The sequence below is a fragment of the Meriones unguiculatus genome, chromosome 20 (assembly GCF_030254825.1).
Source record: "Meriones unguiculatus strain TT.TT164.6M chromosome 20, Bangor_MerUng_6.1, whole genome shotgun sequence".
NCBI classification, from domain to species: Eukaryota; Metazoa; Chordata; class Mammalia; order Rodentia; family Muridae; genus Meriones; species Meriones unguiculatus.
This window is the reverse complement of record NC_083367.1, coordinates 27,697,567-27,715,738: the sequence shown is the minus strand read 5'-3', so window position 1 is coordinate 27,715,738 and position 18,172 is coordinate 27,697,567. Positions and strand designations below refer to the sequence as shown.

Here is an 18,172-nt window from a genome sequence, read left to right as displayed (position 1 = left end):
TTCTTATCTTGTAGAGGGATGGAATCAGTGTCCTGCAGTCTGTCGAGGAGGAAGAACATTCCCAGTGTAGTTTTAGACTTAGAAGTTCATTTTTGTTAGAGATATCCTCCACTCTCCTGACTATTGGGCCCACATGAACCCTAAGATGCCCATTGGGTATTTATAAGGAGAGGTCCTTGGTCCAGACCATGCATTGTCCTTGGTTGGTACTTCAGACTCTACAGACCCTTCTGGGCCCTGGTTGATGGGCTCTGATGGTTCCTGTTCCTCTCTTCCACCATAACGTCTGTGATGGGACTGCCCTACCAGGCCATAGGGAAGGAAGAGGAACTTAATCCTCATGTGAATCGATGAGCTGGGGTGTCTTGATACGGAACTTCCCTATTCTCAGGAAATAGAGGAGGGAGAATGTAAGAGGGAGGGTAGGACTGGGATGGAGGGACATACAATCGAGATGTAAATTGAATTAATTAATAGAAATGTTTATTTTTGTTCTTCTGATTTTACAAATCCTAAGTCATCTTGTTTTGAGTTTTAGATGCTTGTGTTTTGTAAAAATACCTTTAAAACGTATCTTTCTCTGTGAATTATGTTATTCTAATTTGAAAACAGAGTCATGAGAGTGTACTCTTTAGTGGGTATCTTCCTGTAAACTATATATTCAACAGAAAACCATGTAAACATATAAGCATATGTACTAACTAAAACTATGTGTCAATCTAATGATTTATTAAATTTTAATCTCCAAATATCTGGGGCTTGGATTGGATTTCTTAACTGTAAGAAAGCATTCATTGGTTCTTTATTGGATTTTCTGGAATTACTTCTGCAGGTTAGAAGGTTAGAAGCAATAGTGTTTGCTATAAAATGAATTAAAAACCATTTGGTTTGTAAATGCCAGTGAATGAAAGAACAAGAGTATATATATATATATATATATATATATATATATATATATATATATATATACTTGAGAGTCAGAGAAGAGTTAGTCTAAACCTTTCTACTAAAGGGAAGAAAAACACTACCAACTTGATAAAAGTATTCAGACTGCCCCTTGAAGGTGAACTTACTGAAGATGTTTTGACAGATGCCTTTATTCCTGGGCACGGGCATGTGCACATATCTTGATTGTCAGTATCTGGGTGCTTCTGGCTTAGATCATAGAGTCCTTCATGAGTACATTGAGGATGTCTACTATATTGTCTATTGATTTATGGTTTTGTAAATCATTAGATTCTCTAATTTATTAAAAAAATAATCTCTATAGAGTGTGTATTTTTGTGTTTTTTCCCCAAATCCTAATAGTCGTCACAACTTCCACGCTCATTGCCTCATGTGCATTTTGCAATGACTAAGTAAGGCTTAACTTATGAAGAAAAACTCAAGGTAGTACAACTTGTCATGATGGGGAGACCTTATCTCCATTACTGGCCAGGAGGTATTTGTAGGACAGTAACCATAAATCAGCATCTAATAGTAATGTGAATTAGTCTAAAGGCTGGCATAGTTCCAAGAATTCTAGGGCTCAATAAAATGCTTTTCCTCAACACTGTGGTCCTTTAAATTCAGTAAAGACAATTTGTGAAAGAATTTGGTTCTGTACTCGAAGACAGAAATATCTGAATTCAAATATAATTAGAATTTCTACTGCAGTATTCTGAACTTTGCAGCTCAGCCTATAATAATTACATAATACTGCATATCTCCTTATACTTTTAAATTTCACACACATTCCTCTGTTTTAGTAATAACTCTGAATTGGAGAAGAAGCATAGACTTGGAAGATGGCAATAATTAAGTTGATAGAAAACGTACTACTTAACTAATATAAAAATTTTGGTAGATAGTTTATCCTATTAGTAACATAACTGAGTTACAAAATACATGTGAAAGTGATTGGCTGTAGATCAGAGATTATTACTTCTTTTTGCTTTTTTCTTTCAGTATCAGGCTCAACAATGATGTTTTCAACATGTATGAATATAATTTTGTTTACAAATGCAAAACACTCTAAAATATTCCTTGTGTATGCCCTAAGAGATAAGACATGGCAAAACTATTTCACTGTAGAGGTGTTGAAAAATCCTGTCAGGGTTATCCAAGTCAGCATGCGAGATAACAGGAAGCACAAGCTTCTATAATTAACTGATCTTCATGTTAGTAACTCAGTGTGAGAAGTGATTTGAAACAGACAACACTAGGTAGGCATTATAAATACTTTTCACACTCTGTACTTTCTTCAGTTAAAAGGTGATGGTTTTCAGTGTCTCTCAGATTTTGATACTTGCTAATAAAGTATTGATGATGTATTTTATAGAACACTGTAATGCATGTAGTGAATTTAGAAAACTACATCACAGTATTTTGTAAGGCTTAGTTATAATTCTTAGCCTATAAATTATGTACCTGTGATTGACATCTGCTTTGGTGAGATGGGGAAAATATGTATTGTAGAAAATACCTCACTGTAGTTTTTTTATATTGATTTTCACCAAGGAGAAATAGTTGTCTTGAAACACAGTTTCAATACTAACCCAGAGAAAGAGATTTTAAAAAATAATTATATATTAATTGTACAAAACAATGGTTTTATTTGTGACCTTTTTATAGATATGTATAATATACACCGATTGTATTCATTTCATTCTTCCAGTCATCTTCTCGTATATCTCTTCCACTTGGTTCTTCCTATCCTCAATGTTTCTTTGTATTTTCACATATTAAAAAAAATTAGATTCTTTATAAGAAAGAAAACTGTATTTTCTCTCCATTTCTTCTTGTATTGTATCCTAATAACAGGAAAGGGGTACTGGTATGAGAGAAAAACTTCAAAAGTTGCTATCTCATCTATATTAGTTTTGTTAATCATCCTAGATACAGCTTATGTATAGGTGATGATATTTTTAAAATCAAGCAAACATTCTTTTCCTTTTTCTAACAAATGTTGGAGTTATAGTCTTTCTATTCTAATATTTCTCGAACTTCTCTTTAAATTGAAAATAGAAGATCATCCTGAGTATCTCAGAAGCAGAAAGACACACCTGGTATATACTCACTTATAAGTGGATATTAGACATATAATGTAGGATAAACATACTAAAGTCTGTACACCTAAGGAAGATAATCAGGAAGGAGGACCTGGGTAAGATGATCAATCCTCACTCAGAAAGGCAAACAGGACAGACATTGGAGGAGGGAGAAACAGAGAACAGGAGAGGAGCCTACCACAGAGGGCCTCTGAAAGACTCTACCCAGCAGTGGATCAAAGCAGATGCTGAGACGCATACCCAAACTTTGTGCAGAGTGCAGGGAATCATATGAAAGAAGGGGGACATAAAAACACCTGGAAGTGACAGGAGCTCCACAAGGAGGGCAACAGAACGAAAATATCTGGACCCAGGGTTCTTTTCTAAGACAGATACTCCAACCAAGGACCATACATGGAGATAACCTAGAACCTCTGCACAGATAAAACTCATGGAAGCTCAGCATCCAAATGGGTACCCTAGTAAGGGGAAAAGAGACTATCTCTGATATGAACTCAGTGGCCTGCTCTTTGATCACCTCCTCATGAAGGGGGAAGCAGCTTTACCAGGCCACAGAGGAAAACAATGCAGCCAGTCCTGATGAGACCTGATAGGCTAGGGTCAGAGGGAAGGGGAGGGGTATGGAAGGGGATGGGGGAGGGAGGGTGGGATTGAGAGGGGATGAGGAAGGGAGCTACAGATGAGATACAAAGTGAATAAACTGTTATTAATAAAAAATAAATTAAAAAAAAGAAAATAGGAGTTGGAGAGATGGCTCAGAGGTTAAGAGGGAAGGCTGCTCTTCCAGAGGTTCTGAGTTCAATTCCCAGCCCCCATGTGGTGGCTCACAACCATCTATAGTGAGATCTGGCGCCCTCTTCTGGCTTGTAGGTGTGCATGCAGGCAGAACACTGTATAGGTAATAAATATTTAAAAAAATAGATTTTTTTCTATACAATAGATTCTGATTCTTATTTTCCTCACTCATCTCTCTACATATCATTTCCACATACTCACCCACCCAAATCCACACTTTTTCTTGATCATTCTCTTTAGAAAACAAATGGGAATCTTAAAAAACAATAATAACATAAAATTAAATAAAATAAGGATGGAGAAACCAGAATGGTATAAAAAAACAAACAAGAAAAGAGCCAAAGAAAATCACAAGAAATAAATACAGAAGCAGACACACATATATTCACATACACAGAATACCCATAAAAATGAAATTGGAAACCAGAATATATAATCAAAAGACCAGTAAGGTAAAAACAAAAATAAACCAACCAACCAAAAGACACCACTGAGTTTTTGTGCATGTGTGTGTGCATGTGTGTGTGTGTGGTCCCTCTATGATGTTGCCTGAATTTGAATACTACTAGGGAGGTTCTTGGTTGACAGAACATTTAGTCCTAGAACTATAATTTTGCATCCAAAGTCCAGCTTATATGAGTATTAAACATGTATACCTTGAAATTAGGTTTTCTAGGAGTTGAGCTCTTGTTGGATGAGTGATGTTGGGTAAATCATTCAGCTTCTTTCCATCATTTTCTCCATCTTTAAAACTGTGCTGTCACTAATAGCTTTCTTAGACGGGTCTCAGCATGACAAGGAGCCAAGGGCTTCGTTCTTTCCAAAGGAGAATCAGAGCATCAACATTCGAAGTCTTTACTTAGTCTGCTGTTTTCAGCATGACCAACCGACCAGCTAGAGCTTTGACTTAAGACAGGTGGAACCAGCCCAGTCAGAGTTCATGGAATCTTTTGAAAGAAGGAGGAGATAGAAAGACCTGGGGGGGACAAGAGCACCACAAGTAGAGCAACAAAACAAAAAAAATCTGGGCCCAGGGGTCTTTTCTGAGACTGATACTCCAACCAATGACTATTAATGGATATAACCTAGATAACCTAGAACCCCTGCTCAGATGTAGCCATGACAGCTTAGTATCCAAGTGGCTACCCTAGTCAGGGGAACAAGGGCTGTCTCTGACATGAACTTAGTTGTTGGCTATTTGATCACCTCCCCATGAGAGGGGAGCTGCCTTGCCAGGCCACAGAGGAGGACAATGCATCCAGTCCTGATGAGACCTGATAAGCTAGCGTCAGATGGAAGGGGAGGAGGACCTTTCCTATCAGTGGACTTGGAGAAGGGCATGGGAGGAGATGAGGGAGGGAGGGCGAGATTGGGAAGGGATGAGGGAGAGGGCTACAGCTGGGATACAAAATGAATAAACTGCAATTAATGGAAAAAAATAAAAATTTAATTAAACAAAGAATGCAAACTCTAGATGACCCATCACCCCCAAAGCCCAGGGGACACTGTGCATCCGTATTTCTTATTTTGAGCAGGTCTGTGTTTATTCTCTTTTGAATATAATTCCATAAGCTAAGTCAACATTGGATTCAAGTACGTAAGAAATTTTTTCCCTTATGATTTCAAGTTATGTAATGTAAAAGTCCATTTCTGATTCATCCATAACAGCTCCTCTTAGAGAAAGATAGACGGGTTTTTTTTTTTAGTCAACTAGCTTTTCTTCCATGGCTTTCAGTACTTTAACAAATAGAAAATAATCCCCCAAATTTTTAATGGTAGAACTTTTGTTGTTTACTTGTTCATTTTTTAACAGTTCATGTCTAGCTTCTTTTTTATATATATATAGGAATAGACTATTTTTATTGACATGTGTCTCACACAATTTTAAGAGAAATGAATTAACATGTCTTTCATGATTAAAAAACACCTTTTAATAAATTTCCATCACGGACAAAATACTACATAAACTCTTCTATGGGCATTAACTCACTGAGTCTTCACAACAGCCCTGAAGAGAAAACATTACTTTCTTACAAATTAAGTATGGAGACATTACTCATTTCCCTCCCAGTTACTGACTTAATGATTGCTTATACAAGTGTCAGTAGCTTGGGCACAAGCTAACAATTATTACTCTAGTGGTTGCTCTTTCATTGGTGATCTGTATTAGCATCATTGTTGCTATATTGAAGATTCCTTTTTTTCTTTATTTTTAATATTTTTTATTATTAATTACACTTTATTCTCTTTGTATCCCCCCATGAACCCCTCCCTCCTCTCCTCCCGATCCCACCCTCCCTCCTCCTTCTTCAAGCATGCCCCTCCCCAAGTCCACTGATAGGGGAGGTCCTCTTCTCCTTCCTTCTGATCTTAGTCTATCTGATCACATCAGGAGTGGCTACATTGTCATCTGCTGTGGCCTGGTAAGGCTGCTTCCCCCACAGGGGGAGGTAATCAAAGAGCAGGCCAATCAGATTATGTCAGAGGCAGTCCCTCTTCCCATTACTATGTAACCCATTTGGACACTGAACTGTCATGTGCTACATCTGTGCAGGGGTTCTAGGTTATCTCCATGCATGGTACTTGGTTGGAGTATGAGTCTCTGAGAAGTTCCCTGTGTTCAAATTATCTGGTTTTGTCGCTCTCCTTGTGTGGTTCCTATCCTCTCTAGCTCTTACTATTTCCCACTTCTTTTTTTTTGCTTCTTAAGTTACATTTTTTTTCTTTAGACATTCCAGTGAGGGTTAAACAACATTTACGCTTTAGATGAGAAATGAATATTTCTTGGCTTAATCAGAACAGTTAGGTAATGGAAACCTTTTTGGATAAGAATTACAGTGCATCAGATCAAAATAGCCATTTAAGATGTAAATTGTAGAGACAGAAGATAAATAATTCACATGGATTGACTTGATTGGCATCTGTTTTCATTTTTCATTGTTTCTTCTTGAACACCACAGAGTATCTTTCCCCCAGAAACCAGAAAACAATTTCTTAAAGTCTCCACAGACTTGCAGAATATATCAGTGCGTAGAACATAGCTTTCGATGTGGCCTTTTTCCTTGTAGTTCCCAACAATCACAATGGGTTGTATATGCAGAATTAATAAAAGATTTGCGAGCTGATGACTCAGCTTAGTTGTTGGAGTCCTTGCATAGCTTGCAGGAGGCCATGGGCTCAGGACTCAGCCCCACATAAAACCAATCCTGGGGTACATGAAAGTAATTTAAATACTACGGGAGATAGAGACATGTGGATCAGAAGTTCAATACCAGCCTTGGAAACTGGATTCTAGCCTTGGATTTATGTAAAATTTACTAAGAAGCAATAAATCAAATTAAAAAATGTATTTTAATAAATGTGGTACACTTTTCCCCCCTCTTTTAAGAACAAAGTGCTTATCGAGGCCGAAGGTAAGCCAGAGCTGGCCCAGCAGAAAAGGGGAGAGCGTTTCTTATAGAAAGTAGAACAGTGTGAGAGCTCTGAGAGCAGGAATCATGTCTGGCTTTTGCTGCTACTGTATTCTCACTACAGGAGCTGACACAGGAAGATGGATGAGCTAGGAGAAATGGTACAATTTACTTTTAGGAAGGAACTGTTCTTCATACCTGTGATTGTTGGAAGAAGTAGAGGGATGGTTGAGATTCATGGTGCTATCCAAAGAAAGCAGGTACAATTTCTACTAACTATAGCAAACGCTACTAAGCAGTGCCTGCCACACATTCAGGAAAGGTGTTAGCTCATAGGCTATTGCAACATGATGCCTTTTAAATATTAAATTTAAGTGACAATATTGATTCCAGATCAGGGTTCTTTCTAAATTCTCCCCACTTTCAACATGATGCCCTCATTTCCCAATTGTTTGTTGTTACTCACCACATGCCAAAATGATTACTCACTTTATACTTTTTTATTATGATAATTTTCATTTTTTATATTAATCACAGGTTATTTATTTTGTATCCCAGCTGTAGCCTCCTCCTTCATTCCCTCCCAATCCCACACTCCCTCCTTCATCTCCTCCCTGCCCCTTTCCAAGTCCACTGATAGGGGAGGTCCTCCTCCCCTTTCCTCTGACCCTAGCTTATCAGGTCTCTTCAGGACTGGCTGCAATGTCCTCCTTTGTGGCCTAACAAGGCTGTTCCTCCATTGGGGGGAGGGGGAGGTCAAAGAGCCAGCCATTGAGTTCATGTCAGAAATAGTCCTTGTTCTCCTTACTAGGGAACCCACTTGGATACCGAGCTACTTTATACTTTTGCTAAAACATTTACACCATCAAAAATACCACTGCTCTTCCTTACACCCTTCACTGAAGTACCCTGAATCCTCTTTTTTCACTTTGAAATATGGCTTAAGCATCATTTTCTCCATATTCTACTGGAGGTATCACCTTTGTCTGACTGCATCTTTCGTGTTAGTTCCAGTGATCACAATGTGTGGCATAAAATTCTTGATCATTTTATGTATTTAAATCTTCTCTTAACTGAGCTACTTAAGCCAACCATTTTATGAATTTAAATCTTTAGTTTTCATGATTAATGTGTTTACATGCAGAAAGTATGGAAGAGATAGAATTAGTCTCAAAAGTGTGTGTTATTTCTTAATTCATTGAACTATCTAGTCATTAAACTCACCCAATGTAGGAAACATTTTTTAAGTAGCAAATTTTAAGTAAAACAGAAAGTCACATCTTTGAAAATTATTTATTTGTTATTATCGTGTGTGTGTTTACAATGCGTGTGTGCACACGTGCATGTACCATTGTATGTATGTGAAGGTCCAAGGAAAATTTTTTGGGTTAGTTTTTCACTTCCCTCTTAGGACCCAGGATCAGTTTCACATCCTCGTAATTCTAGCCCTGATGACCTTTGGTATCCTGCTGTAATCATTATATTCCAGTCATGTATTAGTCACAGATAAAGTGATTGAAAAGACGGTATGCAGGTATGCATGAAATCCTGAAAAACTCTGTAGCCAAATATAAAATTGTTAGCTTATTAGTTAGTTTCTTTTATGGTAAATATTCCTTCAAGACTTAGAATTGATAATACAATTTAACAATTTCCTATTTATTCAGTTAATATGATATACAGATAGAGTCTACTGTGGCTTGGATGGATATCTCAAAAGTCTACTTATAGGCCCAGGAATATTATGGCTCATTTGAAGGCTGGAAGGACATTATGAAGCTGTGCGTGCTTTGCCACCAAAGTGGACTGTGGGACCTTGCCATGTCAGATGTATGTGATTCAAGAAAAGCATCTTCCCTAGCCATCCTAGTCAGAAACCCAAACCAACGAGACCTTCCAGGCTCGAACTTGAACATCCAGTGCTATACAGTCACATAAACTTTACCTTGATGACTAACACAGATCCTACAAATTAAACGTAGAATCTTAAGTAACTGCGATGATTTCCATGAACAAATGACACAAGCAATGAGTGATAAATTCACTTTCTGCCATGTTGCACTCATATCTCTGTAGGATCTGGCATCATGGAGGTTAGGCCTTTGTATCTTAGGTCTCCAATGGATGCTGCAGTATAACCCATAGCTGGAGTACACGGATCAATGCTAACGCCAAGGGCAGGGTGCTGATGAAAAGTGAACAGAGCTCCACGTATTTCACATCTTAAACATGGATTCAAGTTCTACATAAATTATCAACCTTTCTTTCAGTACTGAAGGAAAAAATTGGAGGCTGAAAAATCTAATGTGAAAATTTAATCAGTGTAACGATATTTATCATGATAGGATTAGGATTCATTTAGAATCATACCTATAACTAACCTAAAATGCAGATTTAAAAAAATGTAGTAAGATGTATTGATTTCTCATACTCTCCAGAGTAAAACATATATCATTTTATCATGTGCTTAAGATAACTGTCAGTCATTCACCTGTAAAATTTATTTCTTATTCCATTCATAAATATGGTTAGAAACAACTTAGAATCTATACTTCCTCATTTCTTATTAATATTTTTGTTCTTTCATGATAGGTTTGTGTATGGTTTTCTAGAATAGGATGTTGAATTTATTTTAATTCATTCTGTAAATTATTGGTGTTAAAATCTAGCATGTATATTAGAACAATATCAGCGTCTCACAGTGAAATTATTTCACCAAATCTTTTTTGTAAGCCATTCATTATTACTGAATTGCGTTTTGTGCATTATATTCTTTTGACGTCATGTAGACTTCCATTCTGCTCCATTATAAATGGAGTTTCATCATCTCTGACTCCACAATAAGTGGGCTCCAGAACCACTGACATTTAGTAGAATTGCAGATCTAGTGTCTTTGCTGTGCATTAACATGCATTAAGTGTACTTTCAATTCAGTTTTTTTTAATGACTGTTGATTTACATAGTTGTTACACGGGAAAGTTCATCTTAAACCTCATTGCAAGATTTCAGAGTGAATTGTTTTTTCTTTATGAAATCATCTGAAAATATTTTGTAGTGTAGTTGCAATTATTGGATAAAATAACTATTGGAATAAATAAGATTAATTATAGATTATAAACTTTCTTAAAGCCTCTGTGTATCTTAAGATATAATTGTAGTTTTTCTTCACAATACCCTTTTATTTTCTATGTAAAAAAATCAACCTTTTTGTATATAATTACGTATTTTGGGCTTGAGATGTAGCTCACCTGGCAGAATAATTGATTAACAGGCACAAAGCCCTGGGTTTGACCCCCAGTGACACATAAACTGTACATTGTAGTATATGACTGTCAATTCAGATAAGCCAGATTATATGACAGCATGTCAAATAAAACATGATGTACTTTGCTTGCAATATCTGTCTATCTGACTCTGTCTATTTATCAATCATCTATCTGTGTATTTATCATCTATCTATCCTCTACCTATGTATATGTGTCATCCATCTACCATCTATTTATCTATCTCTATCTAATCTGTTATCTATATTTATCTAATCTATTATCTATCATCTATCAATCATTTGTTTGTATTTATCCTATCTATCTATCTATCTATCTATCTATCTATCTATCTATCTATCTATCGCCTGTCAATTTGCTTTCCCAAGCTTACTGGACAGAGCTTCTTGGGAATAGAATCTCTCCTTAGATTACATATTGGAGAGTGTTTCGGTTGAAATGTTGCTGTCTGGGCTAAGAGGGAGAAATCTGGGTGGAAGGAGGAAGCAAACGAAAAGATAAATGCAATGACCTTGGTTTTGAAATGGTGGCTTGAAATGGTGGCATTAGGATCTCATCAATACCCAGAAGGCACACACTTGCCAATAATCTCTTTTATTTCATATATTTATTTCATGACTCATAAGAGCCTCACAGTGCAGGACCAGCAGAGACTTTTGTCTTGTAATTAGGTTAACACTGTCATTTCTGGAACTAGTTCTTCAAGAGTCTGAGATCAGAAATTAAAACCCAACGCACATCTGCTCGGTCCACTGTGCTAGGAGGAACTCTGTATCTTCATCCAGGCTGACATCACCCAGTAGCACCCCATGTTGAAACTGTACCCCAGGCCTCCCTCCTTGTCCTGGTCTCAGAGAAAAAGGTCACCACAATAGTAGCTACCTCAAAAGGCACCTTCTTCCTCTAAGGTATTATGTTCCTCTGTGGCCTGGTAAGGCTGCACCTCCCATCAGGGGGAGGTGATCAAAGAGCAGGCCAATCAGTTCATGTCAGAGACCTGATAGACTAGGATCAGATGGAAAAGTAGGAGGACCTACTCTGTCAGTGGACTGGGGGAAGGGCATGGGAGGAGAAGAAGGAAAAAAGGTGGGGTTGGGAGGAAATGAGGGAGGGGGCTACAGTTGGGATACAAAGTGAATAAACTGTAATTAATAAAAAAATAAATAATTTTTAAAAAGGCAGCTTCTGTTTTCTCAGTATGCTACCCACAGTGTCGGTTCCTCAGCTTGTTAGAGGAAACCTTCTTCATAACTTACAACAGGAGACTGGGTCACAGAAATGTCCTCGATTCAGGTTGTAGTATGCATTCTTAATTTCCAACCACTTGAGTTTCCTCTGCCCCTTTCTCCCTGGCTAGCAGTATGTGGAAGCTGGGTTTCCTGCTGAGGTTGTTAGCGTTATTGTCAGGTCAGAAACCAAGCATATGAACAGGAAGTGTGCTCTTCTGCCTCCCGAAGCCAGAGCATAATAAGCATTGTTAATTTGGTGAAATGAAAAACAGCTGCTTACGATTACGCTTCTTGTGGATGTGTGGGCGTTAACAGAATAATGTCTCTCTTCCAAATTATGCATGGTTTTCATTTGCTTATATGTGAAATTTAATTGAAGGAATTAAGAAGCTGAATGAAATAATGAGCTGCTTGGAAGGAAATCGGGCTATTGCTGCTCACTTAGATGCATGGTTGTTTAAAGTCCTAGAAACCAGATAATCCCCAAATCTTTCGTTACTGCATGTTATATTATGGGTTATAGCTTCATGTGAAACATACAGAAAGCCATTCTATTTTCCAAATCAACCTTTCCGGTAACTATTACTTAGAGCTTGGGTCTCAGTAATGACTTTCAGTTGGACCGCTGTTGTTTTCAAATATGTGATTTGATAGCTGCTTAGATTAGACATAAACATAAAGCTATGTATAATGAGCTTCTTTGCAAAATATAGTTTTTGTATTGAGTTTAAAACCTCTCATCTACATTTGGCTTTTATAACCCTTGACTATTATTTTTTTCTCTTCTCTCTAAGGAGTAAGACAAATTATGTGCCAGGCAGTCTATTCATGATGTCCCAGCTATTCTTGAGATTCACCGAGGACTCAGAATGTTTGGTTTGACTCCTCAACTGCACAGGCAGCTGCTCTGAATTGTGGGATACTTACAAATGCCACAAGAGCATGATATGTGCTCTAAATGAACCCCTTGAGGGAAAGTTTCCATCTAATAAGATTTGGGTAAAAATGAGAAGATATGTGGCTTTTGACAGTGTATTCACTCATTTAACCACCACCCCAGTCAAGAAGTGGAATATTTCCTTTCTCCAACGAGTCCTCCTTGGCCCTTAGTCAGATTGGCTGCATTTGTCCTAGGTTTCCACACCCTGAACCATCAAATTCTGTACCTACTTCAATTCCTTCTTTTACTTAATTTGATATCTTCTCAAAGATTGTGTTTTGTGTTCATCAATATTTGTTCCTTCTAACTGCTCAGAATTTTCCATGTACAAATGTACCTTAATTTTGAATTTGCTTATTGGTGTCATATACACACATTGACTGTACTCTTTAACGACAGTGAATAAAATGTCACAAACATTTTGTAGACGTATTTTTCATTTCTCATATTTAGCAGTGAAATTTATGGGTTTCATATAAAATATTTTATAATCTTATTATGAAAAGAAAATTGTTTTTCAAAACCAAGGCATGATGATAGTGGAAGGTTACGTACATACACACACACACACACACACACACACACACACACATGTATACATATATGGTTGGAAGCTAACATTCTGGGTAATTGTTGGAACCATAATTAATGTTTTTCTTCTATGTTTTGGCTCTTTTAATATAATTTTAAAATGTAACAGTAAAAAACTTTTTTTATATGGGAGGATTTTATCTTTATAAAAGACTGACAAAGCCAATAATTCTTTAAAAATTCTGGTAAGGTACATATCACAAAATAAATACATAGTAACTTTTAAAATATGTATTCGTGCATGTATGCATTCCTATGCATGTCACAATGATCATGTGGAATTATAGTACAACATCCAAGTCTTAGTTCTGTATTTCTATCATGTGTTTCTGAGGAACAAAAACAGGTCATCAGGCTTAATGACAGCAACTTTACTTGCTGAGCCATCTCACTGCCCCCCCCAAATCTATTTTGTTTGATTTATTTTTATCTCTTTTGCATGTATTATTCTCCCAGTTTAGGCAATGGAATGGTGTAAAGGATGGCAAAAAGAGTCCGCTATTACAGAAATGCTTGGAACTAGGTTCTGTAAGTAAGAAAAAAAAATTGCAATGTAGATACAAATATGAGAAGGGTATAATTTTCTTCCCCTAGAATTACATGAGTAGAGAAAAAGTAAATGTACCTATATAATGAGGTAAACATAGGCACGGCATATATGGGGGGAGGGTTAAGGTTATTAAAGTGTTTTTAAAGTCTAAGGAAGAAGAATTTTCATTCCATAGGAATAGGAACAATATTACAAAGGAGATGCAATTTGTGGTGAGTCCAACCGATGAGAGGAGTTTTGATGGGCAGATCAGAACAAAGCAGCACAGGGAGAGAGAATGGTTAGTTGCACAATGTGAACTCATTATTCACAGACAGATAAATGAGGCTGAGGCAGACAACCAGGGAGACAGAATTATCAGTAGTAAAAAAAATAATTCCAAATTTGAATTTAAGCTTATAACCATTCTAGTTTATAATGAAATCTATCATGAGAAGAAAAACTCGATCATTTAAAAATGTATTTTATTTTTAATTATGTGTGTGTGGGCGTGACACACATGAATGCACGTAGCCTAGAAGGCTAGAAATTATGATATATCCCCGGGATCTGACAAACTTATACGTAGGAATGACATGCCTGATGTGGTGGTTGGGCATTCGTTCTTAATTGCCACACTATCTCACCAGCCCTTGATATTATTTTAAAATATTTGATTAGTATGTTTGAACTGTGTATGTAAATGAGCTTTGGTGTGACTGTTAATATATGCCTTCAATGCAAGGCGGCCGGATTCTCCCTCACTTTATCCATCCCACCCTAGGGAACCCCTCTTCCTCATGCTGGGAGTCTCTTCCATCTGCAGGTCAGCTTCTTTTCTTCTTCCGCGTATGAAAGAAAACATGTACTATTCCGTCCGAGTCTGGAGTATTTGGATAGGCAGAGTGTGGAAGGCGAAGTGGGGCCTAGTGATAGGTTTTTGATGTAGCATGCAGACATAGTTTCTAGGTTTCACAATGTCTGGACGCTATGAGAAAGATAATCGCGGCGCTGGTGGTTCTAGTTAACGGCGATTTTTATACATTGGCTCATACTTCATGTTACTTTTACCGTTTAAATATTTACTTTATTTTTAATTGGAGGTAGATCATGTATGCATGTAGGTGTCCATCTACAAGAGGCCATCTGATCCCTGGAGAGCGTGTGCAGGTATTTGTTAGTCGTACAATATGGGTTCCCGAGAAACTAAAGCAGATCCTTTGTAAGAACGGTACCTGCTCTTAATCTGAGAAACTCTTTGGCTCTTCAAGAACTTTTCAAAGTTGATAAATTTAGCCAAACTCACCCAACCGTTGATTATTCAAATGATTTATTTGTTTAGTGTGTATTTTTCTTTGTGGTGTATTTACATGAAAATAGATAATTGTACGAGCTCCCTTTGTTTCTTCTTACAGCTTTTCACCCAAGATAAATGTCCACATAAATTCAAGCTATATTTTCATTGTGGTAAATGACTTCCACAATTTGGATTTAGTTACTATTAACTGGAGATTCTTTTAGAAATTCTGTACTTGAAGCTTATTGCAATACAATGGGCAAAGCTCCTGTACCTCCGCTTCTGGAATTGATTTTTGAGATCCTCCACATTACTGCACCATTATAGTAGCAAAGCAATCAGTGCTAAGTTCTGAGAGCAAATTAGACAATGCTTATAAGCAATAAAATATAGTCAAAGTATACTAGGCATAAACATATTTTTATGTTATGGAATTACCTCAGCTCACAGCTAATCTAAATTAAATGAGGTTATAATTGAGGTTTGTTGGCAAGGGAAAAGAAAATTCATCTGTTATGTAGACAATATATATATGTGTGTGTGTGTGTGTGTGTGTGTGTATGTAATTTAATATCACAGCCAAAATCATCAATACCTTTTGAGAATATGTGTGTGCCATTAAATGAAGCCGATGTCTTATACTGTGAGCATGAAAATAAATCTAGAAGAAAAATAGAAAATAGCAAAAAAAGAATTGTATAGGTAGAGAAGTGAAAAACTTAAAAGTAAAGCTAACTCCCTTATCCATTTTTCCTGTACAAGGTTATTAGATGACATAAATTCTCACCCTGCAGGATAGCAAAGTAGATGCTGAGACTTTGGGCAGAGTGCAGGGAAGCTTATGAAAGAAGGGGGAGATAGAAAGACCTGCAGGGGTCAGGAGCTCTACAAGGAGAGCAACAGAACCAAAAAAATCTGGGCCCAGAGGTCTTTTCTGAGACTGATACTCTAACCAAGGATCATTCATGGAGATAACCTAGAACCCCTGCACAGATGTAGCCTATGGCAGCTCAGTCTCAAAGTGGGTGCCCTAGTAATAGGAACAGGACTGTCTCTGACATGAACTCGGTGGCGGACTCTGTGATCACTTCCTCCTGAGAGGGGAGCAGCCTTGCCAGGCCATAGAGGAAGGCAAGGCAGCCAGTCTGATGAGACAGACTAGGGTCAGAGGGAAGAGGAGGACCTCCCCTATCAGTGGACTAGGGTAGTGGCATGGGAGGAGATAAAGGAGGGAGGGTGGGATTGGGAGGGGATGAGGGAAGGAGCTACAGCTGAGATACAAAGTGAATAAACTATAATTAATAAAAAATAAATACATCTGGAAAAGATCATTCTGAGTGAAATATCCCAGAAGGAGAAAGACAAACATGGGATATACTCACTTATATAGACCTATAAGATATGATAAACATAATGAAATCTATACACCTAAAAAAGATAATCAATTGAGCAGACATGGGGTAAGATGATCAATCCTCATTTAGAAAGACAGATGGGATGTGCATTGGACGTATGACAGGAGTCTACTGAGCGCATCTGAAAGACTCTAACTAGCAGTGTTTTCAAAGCAAAGACTCATGACCAAACCTTTGGCAGAGTACAGGGAAGCATAAGAAAGAAGGGGAGTTAGTCTGATGGGGAAAGGATAGGAGCTCCACAAGGACCAAATATATCTGGGCACAGGGTCTTTTCTGAGACTGACATTCAACCAAGGACCATGTATGGATATAACCTAGAACCTCCACTCAGATGTAGCCTGTGGTAGCTCAGTAACCAATTGGTTTCCCAAAGTGAGGGGAACAGGGACTATTTCTAACAGGAACTCAATGACTGGCTCTTTGGTCTCCCCACCCCCGAAGGGAGGAGCAGTCCTGTTAGGCCACAGAGGAGGGCTTTGCAGCCAGTCCTGAAGATACCTGATAAAACAGGATCAGATGAATGGGGAGGAGGTCCCCCCTATCAGTGGACTTGGAAAGGGGCATGGTGGAGATGAGGGAGGGAGGGAGGGACTGGGAGGGAATGAGGGATCGGGACATGGCTGGGATACAGAGTTAATAAAATGTAACAGATAAAAAAAAAATAAAAAAAATAAATACATTTAAAAAATAAAAATCTCTCATATAGAATAACAAAGCTTTTCCTTTTATTTTATAGAACAGGTGGTTCACTTCTGTGGTACTATTAGAAATTAAAAAAAAAAACAAACCATCAACAACAACAACCTGGTTTGGAGATGTTCTTTTAACTTGACACTCAAATCATCAGGTAGATGCACTTTAAATAGTACTTAGGTGTATTTGATTTTCCACTGTGGAAAGGTATGCATGTTTGTTTGCAAAGGGGAAGCTGAAACCAGCAAGCCAAATGTAAATGTACAATGAGCTTCAAAGAAACGCTACTGTTAAGTGCTGACCTGTATAATTTAAGTGTGAAATCCTCTGTAAATGATACACATGCAATGCTTCCTTCAAGTTTAACACAGCTCCTGGGCTCAGTTCTTCCCAGGGTCATCTCAAGCATGTCTAATTTTAAAATAGCTATGCTCATTTCATAAGAAGAACTTGACAGTCATCTTATTTTATGGACTATGGTTTTAAGCCATAGCTCATAGGAACATAAACAAAGCTAGCTTTCACGTGTACCAGTGTTTGACCTGTGTGAAGCAAGTGGTCCAAATATGTGTCATTCAGATTATTCTTTTATTTGAGTCTTAAGATGAAGGTTGTAAATATGCTAAAATGGATGCATAATTGATCCTTGAGTTTACTAGGAATAAATTTTCATATGCTTTAATTTATATCATCTAAATCCTGTTGTTAATTCACTATAACACTCTAGTTCATATTTTCACATTATTTTGGCCAACTTTGTTTTATAGCAAAGAACCTATATTCACATTATTCATCTAAATCCTGTTGTTAATCCACTATAACACTCTAACACTCTAGTTCATATTTTCACATTATTTTAGCCAACTTTGTTGTTTTATAGCAAAGAACAAAAACATAACCTTCTCTTCACTTTCTTATATCTAGTTTGTCCTGGGC

General features: G+C 37.4%; 1 protein-coding gene and 1 long non-coding RNA gene across 2 annotated transcripts in view; one reads left to right on the top strand and one right to left on the bottom strand.

The window, feature by feature from the left end:
• The window catches only part of Lama2 (laminin subunit alpha 2), a 591,463-nt gene that overhangs the window by 9,005 nt on the left and 564,286 nt on the right, over positions 1–18,172 (top strand). The window lies entirely within an intron of this gene.
• On the bottom strand, positions 2,634–7,568 carry LOC132649440 (uncharacterized). Its single transcript, XR_009587875.1, has 3 exons — positions 7,454–7,568; positions 4,502–4,821; positions 2,634–2,792 (listed from the first exon to the last, which is right to left on the bottom strand). It is a non-coding gene; the product is annotated as an uncharacterized LOC132649440 (long non-coding RNA).